Genomic DNA, 18,312 nt, shown 5'->3' with positions numbered 1-18,312 from the left:
AAACCCTGTCTCGAAAAACCAAAAAAAAAAAAAATCCATTAAAATCCATTAAAGTTTGTACTTTTTTTTTTTTTTTTTGATTTTTGAGACAGGATTTCTCCATAGATTTTTGGTTCCTGTCCTGGAACTAGCTCTGTAGATTAGGCTGGCCTCCAACCCAAAGAGATCCGCCTGCCTCTGCCTCCCGAGTGCTGGGATTAAAGGTGTGCGCCACCACCGCTCGGCCAGTCTCTACTGTTTTTAACTATGGCTGGAACCCTGGGACAGATACATAGCTTTTCCTTTTTTTTTTTTTTTTTGCTTCCAGCCAGGAAATAATGTGATTCTCATAAACTGAACACTGGAGAAAAGAGCCAGGTACATCAACCTTCCTTCTTTATAGAAAAGAGTGAATGAATTGCCTTTAATACTGTTAATGATGATTAATGAGTTGCTGAAGGGTTTCTGTGACTCCCAGACCATTGTTTCAAAAATGAGCCAAGGATGGTATCAGCTACAATCTGCCTGGATTGAAAGCTGTTCTGAACCTAGTGAGTCAGAGGCACTGACCCATCATTATGTCACAGTCTGACATACTGTAGTGTTCTTTCCCTTGACACATCAAAATTTACTATTCAGAATGATTTAAAGCTGGTAAGAGATACATTCCTACTTTTAGAAACAGAACATGGTGTAGGAGACTTGTCTGTATTCTATCAATCATGTTTTAAATAAACTCTGTTTGGCCAGGCAGGAAGTATAGGCCGGTCAACCAGACAGGAAATAGAGGTGGGGCGATGAGAACAGGAGAATGCTGGGAAGGAGGAAGTCCTTTCTTTTACATTCTTGCCCAGACCACCCAAGAAGCAGGATGTTAACTGCCTGCTGAGAAAGGTACCGAGCCATATGGCTAACATATACGAGAATAATGGGCTATATAAGTTATAAGAGCTAATACGATGAGTGAGCTAATGGGTCAACCAGTTTATAACCTATGTAGACCTGTGTGTGATTTTCTTTGGGACTTGCTGGCTGTGGGTACCGGGTGGGACAGAAACCCCAACAAGCTGGCCCTCATTTTACAAGAACACTTACCCAACCATTTTCCCTGATAGCACTGCCTCCTCTTGGGATCTTTGTAGGGATGTCATCAGCAAAGATTCCGATCGTGTGCAGTGTTCTGTGTTGCCCCAAATCGCTGTGCGAAATTGAGGTCAGCGGAAGGGTTTGTCACAAGGGGCTGTGCGCCTCAGTTTTTCTATGCGCAGAGTAGTTGCTGACCAACTGGTAGCCAGGTTTCCACAACTCTTTCAGCCTCGGTCTGTTCAGTCGACAGTCCCAACTGCCTCCATGAAGATGAAAGAGCAGGTCAGCGGTTCTAACCGACTGGACATTTAGAATCTCATAATTAGAAGGAAATGAGCACCTGGGAAGAGAGTCCTTTTTTAGATTTTCCTGCCAGACCATCATTTCTGTCCTACATTCCGATTGTGTTCTAATAAACATCCTTTCTCTTCTTCCTGCTCCTCTTCTGTGCTTCCTTATACAGTCAGGGTCAACAGAAGTTCCTGCCTCTCCCATCTACTGGACATGTGGCTTCCTTTGTGTACATTCAAATCCACAGTCAGCTTTATCCTCTTACCCCCAGAATCCCCACACATGGGATATACAGAGAGGAGGAACCTAGACTCTGACCTTCCCAGTCACTAAAGCTCACAGCTTCCTTCTGGACCCACTTCCTGCTTAGACTGCTTCCCAAACTGCTTGCCTGTCACTTCCTATGTTGCCACGAGGGAGAAGGGGACAGATGTTTTCAATAACAACATTTATTAGTGTGAACCTGACATGCAAACAGAGGGGAGAAAAGGAGACAGGAAAAAAAAAAGCTGGGATGAGTTCTCTGCATGGTCCTGCTCTTTGAATTCAGGAGAAAATGACCCAGTGGAAACAGTGGGCAATGACGCTACCATTTCCTGAGTTTTTCTCTTATCGAGAGAAATATTCAGACCTTGCTGCCCTGAACACTGATCTCGATTTTACCTGCCTATCATTATGCTACCAACACTACAGATTTATGACTGCCAGTGATGTCTAGGTAGTTCAAACCAAGATTAAGCTGTGGGCAGAGATTCTGTAAAATCAAGAGGGATGTACAATTCCCTCTTCCATATTGCTTTTCTGTCATGGGCTTGTTTAGGTACAGAATCCTGCTGTCTGTCTCCTTAGGAGGAACCTTCCATATTGCCTTTCTGTCATGGGCTTGTTTAGGTACAGAATCCTGCTGTCTGTCTCCTTAGGAGGAACCTTCTAACTCCAGCCTTTCCACCAGACTGATGTCTCTGATGACCTGTAACGACTTAATTGAATGCTGTAATGTATTTAGTAGCATTTCATTGCTCTTTTTAACACTTGCGACCGTGACTATATGAGCAATTGGGCCTGAATTTCATGGGTGCTTTTCAAACAATAAACAGTGTTTAAAGGTCTCTTAGTAAATAGCATTATAATTAATCTTCATTGGCTTACATTTTTGATAAATTTTATCTTCAAAATAATATTGGTTTACACGGACTTTTTAAATTAAGTGACAAGTGTATTTCAGTACAGTCTCTGTTTTGAACTCAGCAAGCCCCTTCTGCTCTTAAAAGATTGTCTTTTTGTGGATGTTTCCTCACACAATAATGCCTTTTTTTTTAAATCTCAAAGAGAAATATTTAAACTGCAGTCATTGTATCAAAGAAAGAAGAAGTTCAGATGTCAAGTAATTTTACCAGTGGACATATTTATATGTAGGACGATGTCTTATTTCATCTATAGTCTTACCAAAAGCACAAATTTCACCATGCTGTTAGCAAATTAAAATATACAAAGAAACATTTTGCAGATTAATAATGATAAAGACTTCTATGGGAAGATGTACTACTATCCCAGACAGAAAATAAGCATGTTTTTTAAAAGACTGCTCTCCATATCCTTGTAGAGGGGTAAACCCAAGTTTTCACATGTGTTAGACAAGTGTTGTGTGTAGGCAGAGTTCCTCTATGTCACGGAAGTTACTCCCAAATAACCACATGGAAACATCTTATTAATTACAAATGTTCGGCCAATAGCTCAGGCTTGTTACTAGCTAACTCTTACAACTTTTAAATTATTTATATTACTATATATTCTGTCATGTGGTGTTAACTCACTTTCATTTTCCAACTCCTGTTTCCTCTCTGTGTCTTCTGGCGACCCCTCTGACTCTTCTCTTCTTCCCCCCAGTTACCTCAGTCCTGTTCTCCCTCCTAACCTTATCCTGTCCAGCTGCTGGCTGGTCAGCTTCTTTATTAAAGCAATCATAGCAACATATATTCACACAGTGTAAAGGACTATTCCACTGACCTCCACCTCCAGCCCCCTAGGTTCTTTTTCTAGTTCAAGTTAGAAATAAAGGTTGTGGGTTTTCATACTGCAGAGAACAGTGGGGCTGTTTTCCAGGGACAGCATCATGCCCTTGTCACGTCACCAGCCTTAGAAAGATGGCATTACTCTGGCCATACTCCTAAATGAAGAGCTACAGGCAATTAGTGGGTACTGGGACAGAGGGAATCAGTCGATCCAGGGATGAGCCGGCTGGTACATTACTCACCCCCAAGAGATTAGTCCTAAAAACATTTACAGAAGAGCACTACTTAGGGAGCAGTGAGGAGCGCTCACCCACTCAGGGACATTAGGAGGGTGTGGCTCATCCTATATTCCCAGCTTTCTGACTGGGATAATAAGTTCACTTTGGGGATGAAGGACTACCACTAATTCCTCCTGTCCTTCAGCCCCATTCCATTCCGGGCAGCGATAAAAAAGACATCATGTTCTCTTTTCCTTCAACTCATCCTCATTTATAAGATATAAGTTCTCCCTAGGAATAGCATCCCAAGAATGTGGAGGCCTGGTTACCCCCCCAGGCTTTACCTCCAGAAAGGACACTAAGAAAACGGAGCACACACGTTCTTGCTCACATGCACTCACGCGCGCGCGCACGCGCGCACACACACACACACACACACACACACACACACACGCACACACGCACACACGCACCTCCTACATCAGAGACTACTTCTGGGAAAAGCAAGCCTCAATGTCCTTCTCCGAGCACTGGGAAATGGTGTAGATGAGAAATGTTGCCTAGGAGAGGAGGCGGGTCTCAAGGATGAACTCCACAGCTCTGCCAGAGGGAACTCACTTCATTTAGAGCATGGAGAACTCCATGCCCAAGGATATTGTCAAAAGAGGTGAACATCTTGGTGGGGAGCAATAAAGGAGGCACTCAAGGTTTTGTTGGTGTTAGCAGCAGCAAACAGCAGGGGAGAGAGCAGTGGAAGGGAGAAGGAGCACCCCTAGGATTCTGCACCCCTGGTGCTCTGAAGGCTGTTTGGACTCACAGAGGTGAGCAGAACACAGTGCAAGCAAACCTGAGAGTCCGTCTAGACCACACTCGTGTCAGTCAGCAGAGGGTGGGTGCTCCCTGGTGATGGAGACTATCACCAAAATCTAAGGCATTAGCTACTCCTAGCCAGAAGCAGCTTGTAGGAAAGAAAATGAAGAAGCAAGCTCATACGTGCCCGAAGGTCTGTAGTCATGTATTGTATAGGACCGTGTATTTGGGGTAGGGGGGTGATGCTGAAAATTCATCTTAGTAGTGAAAAGGGGAAATCCAAGGTAGTACTCCCTGACAGGGAGTAGAGGTGAACCCAGAACTATCTAAACTGTGACAATGGCTAGTATGCCATACATAAGTCAAACTACAGTGCATGCCAAGTGTGGTGACCAAGGATAAATCTCTAGGGAGCCAAACTACAAGATAGGAACAAGCTGGGCATTGTGGAGCACAGCAGGTCACAGCAGGTATCCTAGCACTTGACCATCAGAGACAAGCAAATTACAAGTTCCAGGACAGCCTGTACTCCATAGCAAAATACTGGGTCAAAAGAAAAGATAGAAGCCTGTAAGCAACAGGCTACCTGCTAGGGCCAGGGAATGGGCCTCCAGCCACTGAACACATAAACTACAAAGACAACACTACCAAGCCAATAGAATAGAGAAAAGGGGAAAGGGTCTGCTACAATGTATTATACCAAAAAGTAAAGAAAAAAGGCCAAGCTTTCAACAAAAGTTAAAGACATGCAAAGAAACAGGGAAGTAGGGCCCTGTACTGATACTAAATTCGCCGTTACAGAGTATCAGAGAGTGAGTGTCTTAAAGAGCGAAAACTGTTTCCTTAAGATTCCAGAGAGTAGGGCAGAAGAGATGGTTCACCCCTTAATAGCTGAGCTCACCATCAAAACTTCAAAATTCTGTATACTCTCCTTACAATACTAAAATGTCAATACTATTTCCTTATAAAACCTTACCTTGTTCACCGCCCTCAAACGTCATCATGTGGTCTTCCCTTTGTCTCACTGGGCAAGAGACCAAGCCAATGGCTTTCTGTTTCCTTAGTTACCTCCTTAAAGACCCTGGCTACAAATACAGTTGCATTCTGAGATACTGAAAATAAGTACTTTAGCACCTAAGTTTTGGTCTGATTTAGTTCTACTTATATGAGATTCAACAGGAAGTTTGAGCTGCCAAAATATGGAAAAGTTCAAAAAAAATCTGCAAAGATTACATAGTCATTTAATAATAAAAAAGATGAGGAAAAAGAAAGTGGATAGAGAAACACGGGACATCATTTGCCGTACCTGGGAACACGTAGAGAAGTTCCAGGAAGACAGGACAAGGGAGGAGAAAATGTTTAAGGCTGCAGTAAAAACCTCTTAAGTTTCATGACCTACATAGCCAAGAAGTACAGTCAGCTCCAAATAAGAAGCAGTGAGAAATCTACCACCGGACACATTATCAAAATGCTCAAAGACAAAAAGAAGCCACCAAGGAAAGATGAGTCACCGCTGCCAAGAGAACTTGGGAGTATTAACGGCTGACCTCCTCTGACAACTGAGGGCAGGTGCAGGTGACACAGCCACAGAGCCAAAAGTGGAAAACATCGAGCGAGAATCTAGACAGATTCTGCCTTTGAAAAAACAGGGCAAAACAGAAACATTCCCAGCTTTTAAAACGCTGTTTGTTGACCTGACTCATAGAAATCTTGAGCCACACAACCCTGGCATGTGCCTCACTTCTTCTGATCCTGGAAGCTAAGTAGGGCTAAGCCTGGTAGGTTCCTGAGTGGGAGAAATACTAACAGGCAAAGATGTTCAGACTCAAAATCACGTTTCTAATCTCCAGGGGGACAGAAAGAATAATGATGAGGGTGTTTATGTAGATAAATTTTTCAAAAGGCGATTTAGTTGAAAGTGTTATTCTGTAGTTTAAAGGAGAAATTGCAAAAAACATATCTATCATATCATTAAGTTTGTAGCAGTAATAATTAAATAAATCGTCATTAATTGTGAAAGAATTAGGAGAGGGCAAAGGAATGGGGTTGATGTAGACACAGTGCTAATGTATGATTTTCCAAAAGAATTTTTAAAAATATTTTTTGATAGATTGACAGAACATAGGGAGAAGCGAAGGTTTACTGTAAAATATTTTTTGATAGATTGACAGAACATGGAGAGAAGCGAAGGTTTACTGGAGTAGGCAAACATGAGGTGGTCATGTGATTGCTTATCTCCACAGAAATGGGGACACTTACAGCTGCTGTATCAGAAAGTTAAGTTGAAGTATTTCTTTTCCTCTCTGCATCTTGAAATACAGAAGACTTACAAACTGAGAGTTGTAACAATGTTGTATTGATTTGCAGTGTGTGTAGCCTGATATGTGCGACATCCATAACAACCAAAGAGAGTTTCAGTTCCGTGACCAAACTCAGGAAAGAGGGGACAAGCGGGTGACAGGGACCTTCCTTCATAAGCTTCTCTCTCTGCTTCCTTTATCTCCAGCTTCCCAATGACCCATTAGCTGACCCACAGACATGATTAGGTCTTTAGATGGTTGCATGAGAAGCCCCTCCCTCAAACCTATGGAAACTCAAGGTGAAAACTCAGAAAGAGATGTAGTTAGCGTGCTACAGTGTCTCCTTTTCCTTTTCCATATATTTCCAGTGTTTGAGGAAAATAGTAACAAACATAGATATCAAATGGAAGCCTTAGAATATTAAAAAGAAGTAGACAGGTCGTATTCCGTTGAGTAAGTGAGGTCAGGCGTCCTTGCGCATGCCATTACACGAATTCCTGTTGTAGCCAAAGAGAGAGAAGCCTTTGCTTTTAGTACCCTGTTGAGAAATAATTCTCCTCTTATTTACAGTGTGGGTATAGTTCAGTGTCTCTTCGTTTGTTCATTCACTCAGCATCCGTCACTGCAAACTAAATTTCATCTCCCTGGCAACCAACCCTGAAATCCCTTTATTTATCATGGCAAAGCACAAGTCATGCTAATCCATGTGGGGCCACGGGGATAGAGCAAACAGGGAAGAGAGTGGAGCAGAAGTGGCGAAGGGAGCCGTGTGTTCTCTGCAGACCACGCCGGACCCCTGGACTTCGGCTGGAAGGCAGATATCTTGGAAAAAGCTTTTCCCTAGTACATTTCGCTTGTGGAAAATTCGCTGTGTGGTTCCATTTAAGCCTAATGGGCGAGCCAGACCCCATAACAAGACTGAATTGTGAATTACATTCCTCAGCACAGACATCTCCCCAGCCATTCCAAAGGGGGCCGAGGGAGAGTGGGAGCTCAGTTTGTGTTTTTCCCCAGCAGAAAGGCCGTTGTAATCAAGTGGCTCTGTGTTTTAGCTAGGCAATTTTAGAACAAATACTTGATTTTAAAATGCCTGTGTGGCCTTCTTTCATGTTCTTCTTTTGAAGTTTCAGAGAGCGAAGTGTGTTTCGGAGGAAAAAAGCTTGTGCAATTTACCTTAATATAATCGGGATGTGAGTAGAGGGTCCCTAGCAGCAAATGACTGAATCAGAACGCTCGTGTCCATCCTTTTCTGCGGTGACAGACTCTGGATCTATGCTGACCAAACGGGGATAGCAGCAAATGACTGTATCAAAACGCTGGTGTCCATTCTTTTCTGCGGGTGACAGACTCTGGATCTGTTGCTGACCAAACGGGGATGATGTAACACTAGCCACGACCAGCTTGTATCTTGCTGTGAATTTATCTGGAAAAATTTCCACGTGACTTATTAAATATGTTCCTCTGGTCTTTAAAATCTGAGTAAATATCTGTTTCAAAACTGATCGATCGATCTTTGTCTCTCTCTCTTTATCTATCTATCTATCTATCTATCTATCTATCTATCTATCTATCTATCTATCTTCCTTCCTTCCTTCCTGTCTGTCTGTCTGTCTGTCTGTCTGTGTGTGTGTGTGTGTGTCAGGTAGGTTTTGTTTTGAGTTTTGTCGTCAAAGATAAGCAGTGCTTTGTCGGATGCATGGCTTTCGGATCCCCTGCTCCCTCTGCTGGCTGAAGAGAAATATTGCTGCCCATTTCCTGAGTGGCAGACAAACCCCTAGATGAAATGCAAAAGCAATCTTTAAAATTTCTGGAGAAGAGGGGGAAGAGTGAGAATGTGAGCAAAGGGGTCAAGATCAGTATGGGTTCACCCACTGAAACAGTTTTTCTGAGCTAATGGGAGCTCACCAATTCCAGCCGGACAGGAAAGGAGCAAGCATAGGACCAAACTAGACCCTCTGAATGTGGCTGACAGTTGTATGACTGGGGCAGAGTGTAGGAACACTGGTAGTGCCACCAGGATTTATCCCTACTGCTTGTATTGTCTTTTTGGAAACCAATTCTTTTTGGATGGATATCTTGCTCAGCCTAGATAATAGTAGGAAGGGCCCTGAAACTCTACACTCTCAGCAGGTGTCCATCTAAGAGGGTGTTATGTTAGCAAGGGTCACAGTTCTCAACTTCCACAGGGTCTTAGGGCACCACCTGGGAGCACGCCCTGAATAGCAAGAAGATCACTTACAAGAGTAGCAAAGCTGTGTCTCCTGTGTCAGTTAGGTCTCCATGGACTGAAGGAGTCATTGTCTTCAGTTTCATACACTGGTGACTCCTCAAGGCTCCAGTGGATAGTGCCAAAGCAGTAGTCAAGGGTGGCTTCAGTTGAACTAAAAGAATCACAAAACCAAACCAAATGTCATTAATCTAAGAAAGGAGATGGACTTTAATCCCAACACTTGGGAGACAGAGACAAGTGGATCTCTGTGAGTTTGAGGCCAGCCTCGTCTACAGAGAAAGTTCCAGGACAAGATCCAAAGCTAAAGAGAAACCTTGTTTTGAAAAAGAAAGAGAGAGAGAGAGAGAGAGAGAGAGAGAGAGAGAGAGAGAGAGAGAGAGAGAGAGTAGAAGAGGAGGAAGGGAGGGAGGGAGGAAAGAAGGGGAAAAGGGGAGGTTAGTTGGACAAAGAAAGTAAAGATGGGGGAATGGAAACAACCAGAATTTATTAGGTACATTTACACAATTGTCAAAGAACAAACTAATTGCATAATTGCCAGGAGGGTATGCTGTGGGAGTTTCCCTGCTGAGACAAGAACCATGAGTCTCATGGCACCAGAGCCTCTCAGACTAAGTTCCTCTGCCTGGGAAGGTCTTCAGAGGGCCTGTCCCTCGTGGATCTCTCCTCTCTAGCATAACTCTTGAAGCCAGGCCCCTGACTGAGAATTGGACTTAGGCTCAGAGCTGGCCAGGAGCCAGTTGAGATGCAGATGCCTGTGGAAGCTGAACCAGAGAGAAACCTATGCACACTCGTTTTTTGTACAGTTGGGTGGGCCCTGTTGGGTTGGGAGTGTTTGTATGCAAATGAGTCGTAAACTATGAGCAACCAGGAGAGAACTGTCAAACCTGGAGGGGAGAGGAGAAATCCAGGCTGCTGGAAGTGTTCACAGCTTATCACCTTGGCTTCCATGGCAGGGATAGATAATCAGTTGTCTAAAGGGTACTTCCGGATGGATTGCACCAGGTAGTCTTGTGTGTGTCCAGGTGCTGAAATCCGTGATGTTTTTCTGTCCCAGCGATACCTGTCCCAGTGCTGTCCGCTGACAGTCTCGTTAGGACAGTCCAGGCTTTAGATTATAGTTGCGCATGTCACATGCAGCTTGTGTCTGGCTTCAGTTGCACGTGGTGCTTTTCAGTCCAGCCAGGTTTTTAAGCTTCATTCCCACCTAGTTCCCGGATGCTGCTGTCATGTCAACTTGGGCCCCTTACATCACTATTGATATTATCACCAAGCAAACAGCCATCTGCTGCTGCTTTAGAGGGGAGAAAGCTATGCTTTAACTTCACAGCTCATTTGTATTTAATGGCTTATGGCTTATCTTGGTTTTCTGTTGCTATGACAAAACACCTGAGATGAACAAGTTTTGTTTTTGTTTTTGTTGTTTTTTTAAAAAAAGATATGCTTTGGCTCACAGTTTCAGAAGTTTCTATCCATGGTCATTGCTTCCACTGTTTGGGACCATGATAGGTATAACTGGAGGTTTCTTGTCCTGCCTGGTGCCACGGCTGCTTTAAAATACCACTTAGGTTGCAGTGCTAAGCTGCCAGGCAAGATATGCCCATTGATGCAGTATTGGTTGGACAGCCATAAGGGTAAACAACTGATTTTGTATTGACTTTGAGACTTGTTCCACAGGTAGAAATTAATACCTTGAATGCAAGTAAGTTTGATTAAAGATCCATGGCTTGGAAGTCATAGGTCCTACCTAGGGTAGAACCTAATGTTGTTGTATTAATAAATAGATTTGTTGCCAAAAAAAAAATACCACTTAGGGGCTTGATATTAATTATATAGTTTGACCTATTACCTCAGGCTTACTATTAACAGGTTCTTACAACTTAAATTAACCCGTTTTTATTAGTTTATATTTTACCACAAGGCTCGTGGCTTGTTACCTCACATCTTAACTCTCCTGTGGCGGCTGGCATCTCCCTTGACTCTGCCTTCTTTCTCCCTGTATCAGTTCGGCTTTTCTGCCTAGCTATATTCTGCCCTGTCATAGGCCAAAGCAGCTACTTTATTAACCAGTGGTAATAAAACATATCCACATAATACAGAAGGGCATCCCATATCAGATAGGAATCACAATGGGAGATTGATACAGTCTTGCTCCTTACTTTATGATAGCCAGGAAGCAAAACCAGGAAGCCAGGGTCCCGATATTCCCATGATATAGCATCATGGACTCAGTTTCATACATTGGGCCTCTGTCCCAGTAGTGCTGTAGGCTAGAAAATGTCCTTCAGTGGGACACTTCCCACTCAAACCTTAAACTGGCTTCTGTTGCCTGGTATAGTATCACATGCCTCCAATCTCAGCACTTAGGAGGCAGATGCAGACAGACCTCTGAGTTCAAGGCCCGTGTGGTCCACAAAATGAATTCCAGGAGAGTCAGGGCTATACAGAAAAACCCTGTCCTGAAGAAGAAGACAAAAAGATAACTTCTGTCCCTTCCCTGGATTCTGGATATTAGGACTACAGAGGCAATATAAATTTTTAGAAATAGATTGTATGTGTTTTAAATAGTAATGTACTTTTTACAAGTTATGTGTTTAAAGATTGGATTTAAAAAGTAAGTTTTAATCATGAAATTAGTGATAAATTTGTAATGACTCTAGGCAACATTGCTAAAAGCATCAAAAATACTTAATATTTTAAGGTATAGTCTAAATTTAAAATTTCAATGAAACTTATTTTTCTTCCTCTGAAGTCAAAATAGAATTTCACCTCTCCTTTTGTTAAGTTGTGTTTGCACACTCTCAAATCCTCAAATATGTGTGACACTGGTTTTCCCTTGTCTGCTTCTCTGCATCATGTCAGAGCTTAAGGGAAGACTCATCACACGAGATCATGAGCTAAGATTGGATGCTTGATGGACCTTGCTTGGTCTGTGCCTTGCCTCATCCAGTTGTGGGTCATTGGAGATGGATGCCCCCTACTGAGCATCTGTCCACTCCTGACAGCTTGGCCTTATTTTAGAACACTAACTATATTTTTCAATAAGACACAGTCTTTATGGGTCACATCCCATGCATGTACCCACACATTGTATATAGGCACATTTTATATAGGCATATTATTTTAAAATCACAGCACTTAACCCCGGGAAGTGTGTGTCTTCCACATGTGCATAAATTCCATGAGTAAATATGATCCAAGTCTCAGGTATTTGTATTGGTTCCTTTTTGTTGATGATGTTATTCCTTTTTAATTTTATTTATTTATTTATTTATCTTTTTGCCTGATTCACTGTAATTGAAGGTATTTACAGAATGCAATGTGCTATTTTGAAGCATGTAGACATGGACACTGTAAACTTACCAAATACATGTCTACCACCTTAAATACATACTGCCCCCTTCAGGCTATTTCAGTGTTATGGTGGTTCCTTTTGCTGGAAGTTAATACATTGGTAGGAGTCTTGTCAACCAAAGCTAAGAGAATTGGAGTGGGTCAGAGCTGTTGTGAGAGCCACAGAAGCACACTTGCTGCTCCTTTTCCTGGAGAAGAAATGAGAGATCATTGGCAGAGTTGTTAAGACTAAGAGCTTGTTATTCTATCCTTATTTCCAGTGTATGTTATTAGACTTGGGGATGCAAGAGGGGGGATACAATACCATACATGTACGTTGTCTTAAAATAGGATGTTTTAGAAAATTAATGTTGCCACAAAAATACTAGTGTCTTTGAATACTTCAAAAATATAAAAGAATGAGGTGGAAATAATCAAAGTGCAAAAGGAAACAATATTATTATGCTCTGAAGAAGGATGGCCCCCATTGACTCATTTGTTCAAAAGCTTCACAAAGGAAGTGGCACTATTAGTAGATGTGGCCTTCTTAAGAGTGTGTGTGGCCTTGTTGGAGGAAGTGTGTCACTGTGGGGGTGGGCTTTGAGGTCTCCTATGTTCAAGCTACACTCAGTGTCATAGTTCACTTCCTATTGCCTGCTTGTCAAGATGAGGAACTCCCAGCTCCTTCTCCAGCAGCACGCCTGCCGGAGCACCACCATGTCCCACCATGACAATAATGGACTCAACCTCTGAAACTGTAAGCCAACCCCAATTAAACGTTTTCCTTTATGAGAGTTGCTGAGGTTATGGTGTCTTTTTACAGCAATAGAAACCCTAATTAAGACAGCTATAGAATGAACAATGAATCAAAGCCTGAGGCTTTCAAGCAGCCCTTGAGATTCACAGATTCTTAGTGAGGCTGATCAAAGGGAAAGACCCATGGCTATAGAACAGTGTTAGAAATTAGGAAAGGACAGTTACAGCCAAGGGGCTTGCTGCATAGGGATATTCTGCACACATTTGGATGAGTGTGTGCATCCATTCTCTTTTAAAAATAGATACAGTACCAAATTGGCTAAGGAAAATAATTTTTTCGAGACAGGGTCTTTCTATGCAGGTAATAGAAATTACTAGAAATACTCTCAATGTGAAATGCTAAAAAAATGTGATGCTTAGCTAGATGAGAGAAATTGATAAGTCATACTCCCTTGTAAATTCGGACATACAATTCCTTAATAAATAAGTAGTGGTTAAAACACATAACTCTGAAGAGTTGAACATGTAGAATAAGCATGCTGTATACTAACCATGTAAACAAGCTCAATTCAAAATAGCTACTAAAGCCACTATCGATCTTAAAACAGAGGAAAATGTATGATTTTATTCCAAAAAAAGTATTAATGAGATATAAAGCTCATTAAAGATTTTCAAAGCCGTAGAAAACGCCAGAGAATGTTTCCTGCATCCTGCTATTAAAACGGCTATTAAAACATAATCAATGTTGAGGAAATATCAATACAAGAATGTACTTTGGTTGTATGCTATGCAAGCTGTTTTCTACACTAGATATGTTCTTAAGTATAAAATGTGTTGTAGCCGGGCGGTGGTGGCGCACGCCTTTAATCCCAGCACTCGGGAGGCCAGCCTGGTCTACAAGAGCTAGTGCCAGGACAGGCTCTAAAGCTACAGAGAAACCCTGTCTCGAAAAAACTAAAAAAAAAAAAAAAAAAAAAGTGTTGTAACAGAGAAGAGCCAACTTTCATTTTTTAAGATGATGGGGTCTTCTATTTGGAATCAAAGGTGAACAACAAGCTATTAGAATTAATAAATATTCGATCATATTGCCCAGGAATAAAATCAGTAGAAATAAGTGTTTTTTGTCAGAGACGGGAGCAGCACAGTAGAGGTGGGAGTGATCTCTGAGCAAAACCTCCACAATGAGGCTCCTCAATAAGTCCAGGAGTGAACTGATTCCACAGGAAGTGCAGAACCAGGAGGGGGAAGAGGAACGCAGCACAGGTCCCTTCTCGCTGCTCCTGTCGTCGTCAAGAACAACCGACGGGTGCTCGCTAACTGTCCCAACAAGAAGCTACTGGGACACTGCAGCCTGGTGCCAGAGAAGGTGGAGGAGGTGTGGGCTGATGTCCCCAGGCACAGCAAGGGCAAGTCCGAGCCTGTCAAGAAGGACTACTGCATCTTCAAGGTGTTCCTGCGCAGGCACTCAGTCATGGAGGTGCTGCGAAACCTGCTCACTGCGGGCAAATAGAGGCCTCATCCCTCTATGAGAATCTGTTCCCTGCCCTGCCCAGCCCTACCTAATGGGAGGGAAATAAAACACTGTGGGTTTTGTTTGAAAAAGAAAATATTATTGCCATAGTGGCTGGTATCATAAACCATCTCAAAAAAAGGCCTGCAAACACATTTATTTCCCAGACACATCTCTGGCACTCTCAGAATTAAACAGATAGCCTAACTTTTTGTTTTGTTTTGTTGTTTTGATTTGGTTTTTCGAGACAGGATTTTTCTGTGTATCAGCCCTAGCTATCTGGAACTCACTCTGTAGACCAAGCTGGGGTTGAATTCATCGAGATTCACCTGCCTCTGCCTCCCGAATCCTGAGATTAAAGGTGTGCGCCACCATGCCTGGCCTAACTCATTTTTAAGTACACCAGTTCTAAAGTTATTTTGTAAATTTAACAAAATCTGGCTCTTAAGAGTCAGAGGGAATACGTATTGCCTGTAATATTTTCACCTAAAGATCGCCTGCTGTGTGTGCGAGAAGAGCCGTGGTTCTTAGAGGAGAAGGAAAAAATAACGTGGAGACACTTTCCACACCAGGTCTCACAATATCCAGATTGCTCTTGGAGGCTCTGACGTTTCCCTTGGACCACTTTTCACCTTCGCCCACCAAGTGTGTTGTAAGCTGAGGACTAAGGCAGGATCTCCTGGAGTGGCGCTGACGCTGGAGTGTGTGCAGCCAGAACTCTTTCCTGTTTCTCTTAACTTCTACAGAGGCACAGTGAAGGGAAGACTGGCCCTGGCTGCTGTGGAGCAGGACGTATTTGCGGGGAGGGGGGGCCGCTTGCCCCCAAAGGAAGCAGAGAGTAGATCTGTTGATCCCAGAGGCATGGCACAAGAACTTTAGTTTCTCAGTAGTGCAGATCTCTCTTCTCCTGAGAGAGAAAGTATAAGGTAGGACAGCCTGGTAAATCTCACTGCTAAAACAAGAACCGATACTGTTGAAAGTGTCGCCCAGTTCAGAGAGTTTAGATAGGAACATAGCACCCACTGGAGAAGCTTAACCCATGCTCCTCCCACATTAAGGACGGTGAGCCCAGGCTACCCTGACAACACAGTAGAATAGCTTAAAGTGGGAGAGGTATTTTCCCTTACACCCCAGGTCTGAATTTCAATCTGTGTTGTTCAGTGGCTTTTATCTTCACAATTATCCTGGTCCACGCCACCAGGTCTGGGTTTTAGCTTGTGGGTGAGAGGTGGGAGAAAGGAGGAGATGCCTGCTGCCTTGAGGCTCTGACTCCAGGAAACAGGCATCTGGTGGAGTTTGTTGCTAAGAACTTGGTCACATCTGTCTGAAAATAATTCTGGAGAGTATGACCTAGTCAAACCACCACAGGTGAGGAGGGGAAGCTTCTGCTTTTGCCCCTGGACTTGGCATTGTGGCTAAGGAGGCCTTATGAACACCCCTGCAAACTATGTCAGGAGACCTACGTGAGGAAGCTCATGGGCACACAATAGTAATGGAAAAGAACAAAAAACACAAAACACAGGAAAGCACAAATGCCCAGACGCAGAACAGCAGAATTTATCAGGTTTACTCACACACAGGAACGAAAACAAAAAAATCAGTAGTCACAGTTGGGAGGGGGTCATACAAGATGCTTCTTGGTAGCATTAATGTTAGCCAGATGGTAGACACTTGAGTTCTTGCTCATATATACATTGTATATTCATGCGTACTTAACATCCAATGCAAAAGTGCAAGCTGAGTAAGTCTTACCTCCAATGATTTGGAACAGAAGTACTTTAAGCTTTAGACTTTGACTTCCTGCCGGCCTCTAAGCTATGAACGAGATGGACGTCTGGGGCATAGAACCCTTTTATGTTCCGTTCGCACATTGCTCTCATAGCCTGAAGGCAATTTCATTTGTAATTTAATTTTGTGCACTTGCGCCTTCTCTGTGATCTGACGGTAGGTGGAGAATTTCCAATTGTAGCACCATATCAATTCAGCAATCTTTGGATTAAAACACATAGGAGTTTAGATTGGGAATGGTTATCTCTATAAAATGACAGGTGCATTCCAGCGCACGTGTTTGTCTTGTAGGAATGAGGCACCCCTTTTGATGTGACTTTGAAGACATCTTCACAGGGTATCATGGGGTGAAGTGCCGACTTGAACATGGGTGGCCCCATCATGGATGGAGGTCCTGAATTGAATAAAAAGAAGGAAGTGAGGAGGCCGTGTAAACACAGGCGTTCTCTTTTCTCTGCTTCCTGGTTTATTGAGATGCAAGAGGAGTCCCCACTGCATGTCTCCACTTCCATGGAACCTGCTTTCATGACTTTGCTACCATGACAGCTCCATCCACAAACCAGGAAACAGAATGAATCCTTCCCCCTCTGAGTCGCTTTGCCAAGAATGTGGTCAGAGCAATGAAGGAAGTCATTAATACGCTGCCATTCCCGGATGGTCAAGTAGTAGGTACTGGTCCCCTGGTGAGAATTTTTCATTCAAGGGGTTCTTCAGAACAAAGGAAAATTGTAAAGAGGGGAGAGGAACAGAGGGAGGAAATGAGGAAGGAAAGGGAGGAAGGAAGGAAGGAAGGAAGGAAGGAAGAAAGGAAGGAAGGAAGGAAGGAAGGGGAGGAAAGAATATCTCTTGGAAATTTTGATAATTAAATGTGATTACATTCAAGCTCCAAGTATACTAGCAAATGAGATTGCTAAAGTATCCTTTTGTGTGTTAAGCATGTATGCACAGTTGACTTTTCATATCTGTGGCTTCCACATCTATGAAGTCAACAATCCATGGGTTTAAACGTAGTTAAGTCTGCAGTGGGTGCATCTGTAGGGAAAATGCATGGAGTTTTCATTATCTCCTATATATGACAATATAACAGACATCTACACTGTATTTATGTTGTATTAAGTATTATAAATAATTTAGACAAGATTAAAATACATGAGAAAATATGCCTCGCATATATATAAATATTACATAATGTTTTGGAAGGAATTTGAGCATCTGCAGATTTAGGGCAGCTTTAGGGGCTTCTTAAGCCGAAACCCCAAGGGTAGTGTATGTGTTCACAAATGAATAAGCACTTATAAAGATACAGTATATTTATGTATATCAGATTTCTGTTCATCTATAAGTATGTATTTGCATTAGGAAACAGTAGAAAAATAAACAAGAAGCTAGTTAAACAGAATAACAGGGGACAATAAAGCCAGTGCTAGAAGCAAGACATTTAGTGTTCATCTTTTAATGTGGTTTTGATTTCTGTCAGCATATAAATGCACATCCTAGTTCTTATAGAAAAAGTAAATCTAAACAATCAATAAACAAAAACATATTTATATTTTCTAAGAAAGAAGAAGTTTCCTGGAAAAAGACAGATGAAAAATCCAGAATGCATAAAGGGGGGAAAAGTCTACACATTGATATCATCAACATTTCAAATCTCTACTATTTACAACCCACATAAATGCAGTTGAAAAACAAATTAACAACAGACCCAGGTGTTTGTAAATCATTCAAAGACACAGAACTATCAGCACCTGTAAGGAATCACTTTATGTAAATAAGGAAACAAATGATGTAACAACAAATTTGAGCAAAGTATATAAATAATTGCAAAGTGAAGAAAGAAATCCAGTTTGCAAGGGAGACTTTTGTTGACTGTTTGTTCTATACTTTTTAATTTTGGTAACATTTGATGATAGGCCGGGCGGTGGTGGCGCACGCCTTTAATCCCAGCACTCGGGAGGCAGAGGCAGATGGATCTCTGTGAGTTCGAGACCAGCCTGGTCTA

General features: G+C 42.5%; 1 protein-coding gene and 1 pseudogene across 6 annotated transcripts in view; both read left to right on the top strand.

The window, feature by feature from the left end:
- The window catches only part of Dlgap1 (DLG associated protein 1), a 791,676-nt gene that overhangs the window by 304,348 nt on the left and 469,016 nt on the right, over positions 1-18,312 (top strand). The gene's annotated exons all lie outside the window — the stretch shown is intronic.
- On the top strand, positions 14,075-14,522 carry LOC101995207 (annotated as a pseudogene).

This window comes from Microtus ochrogaster, unplaced genomic scaffold (genome assembly GCF_000317375.1).
Source record: "Microtus ochrogaster isolate Prairie Vole_2 unplaced genomic scaffold, MicOch1.0 UNK20, whole genome shotgun sequence".
NCBI classification, from domain to species: domain Eukaryota; kingdom Metazoa; phylum Chordata; class Mammalia; order Rodentia; family Cricetidae; genus Microtus; species Microtus ochrogaster.
This window is presented reverse-complemented; position numbering and strand designations above follow the sequence as displayed.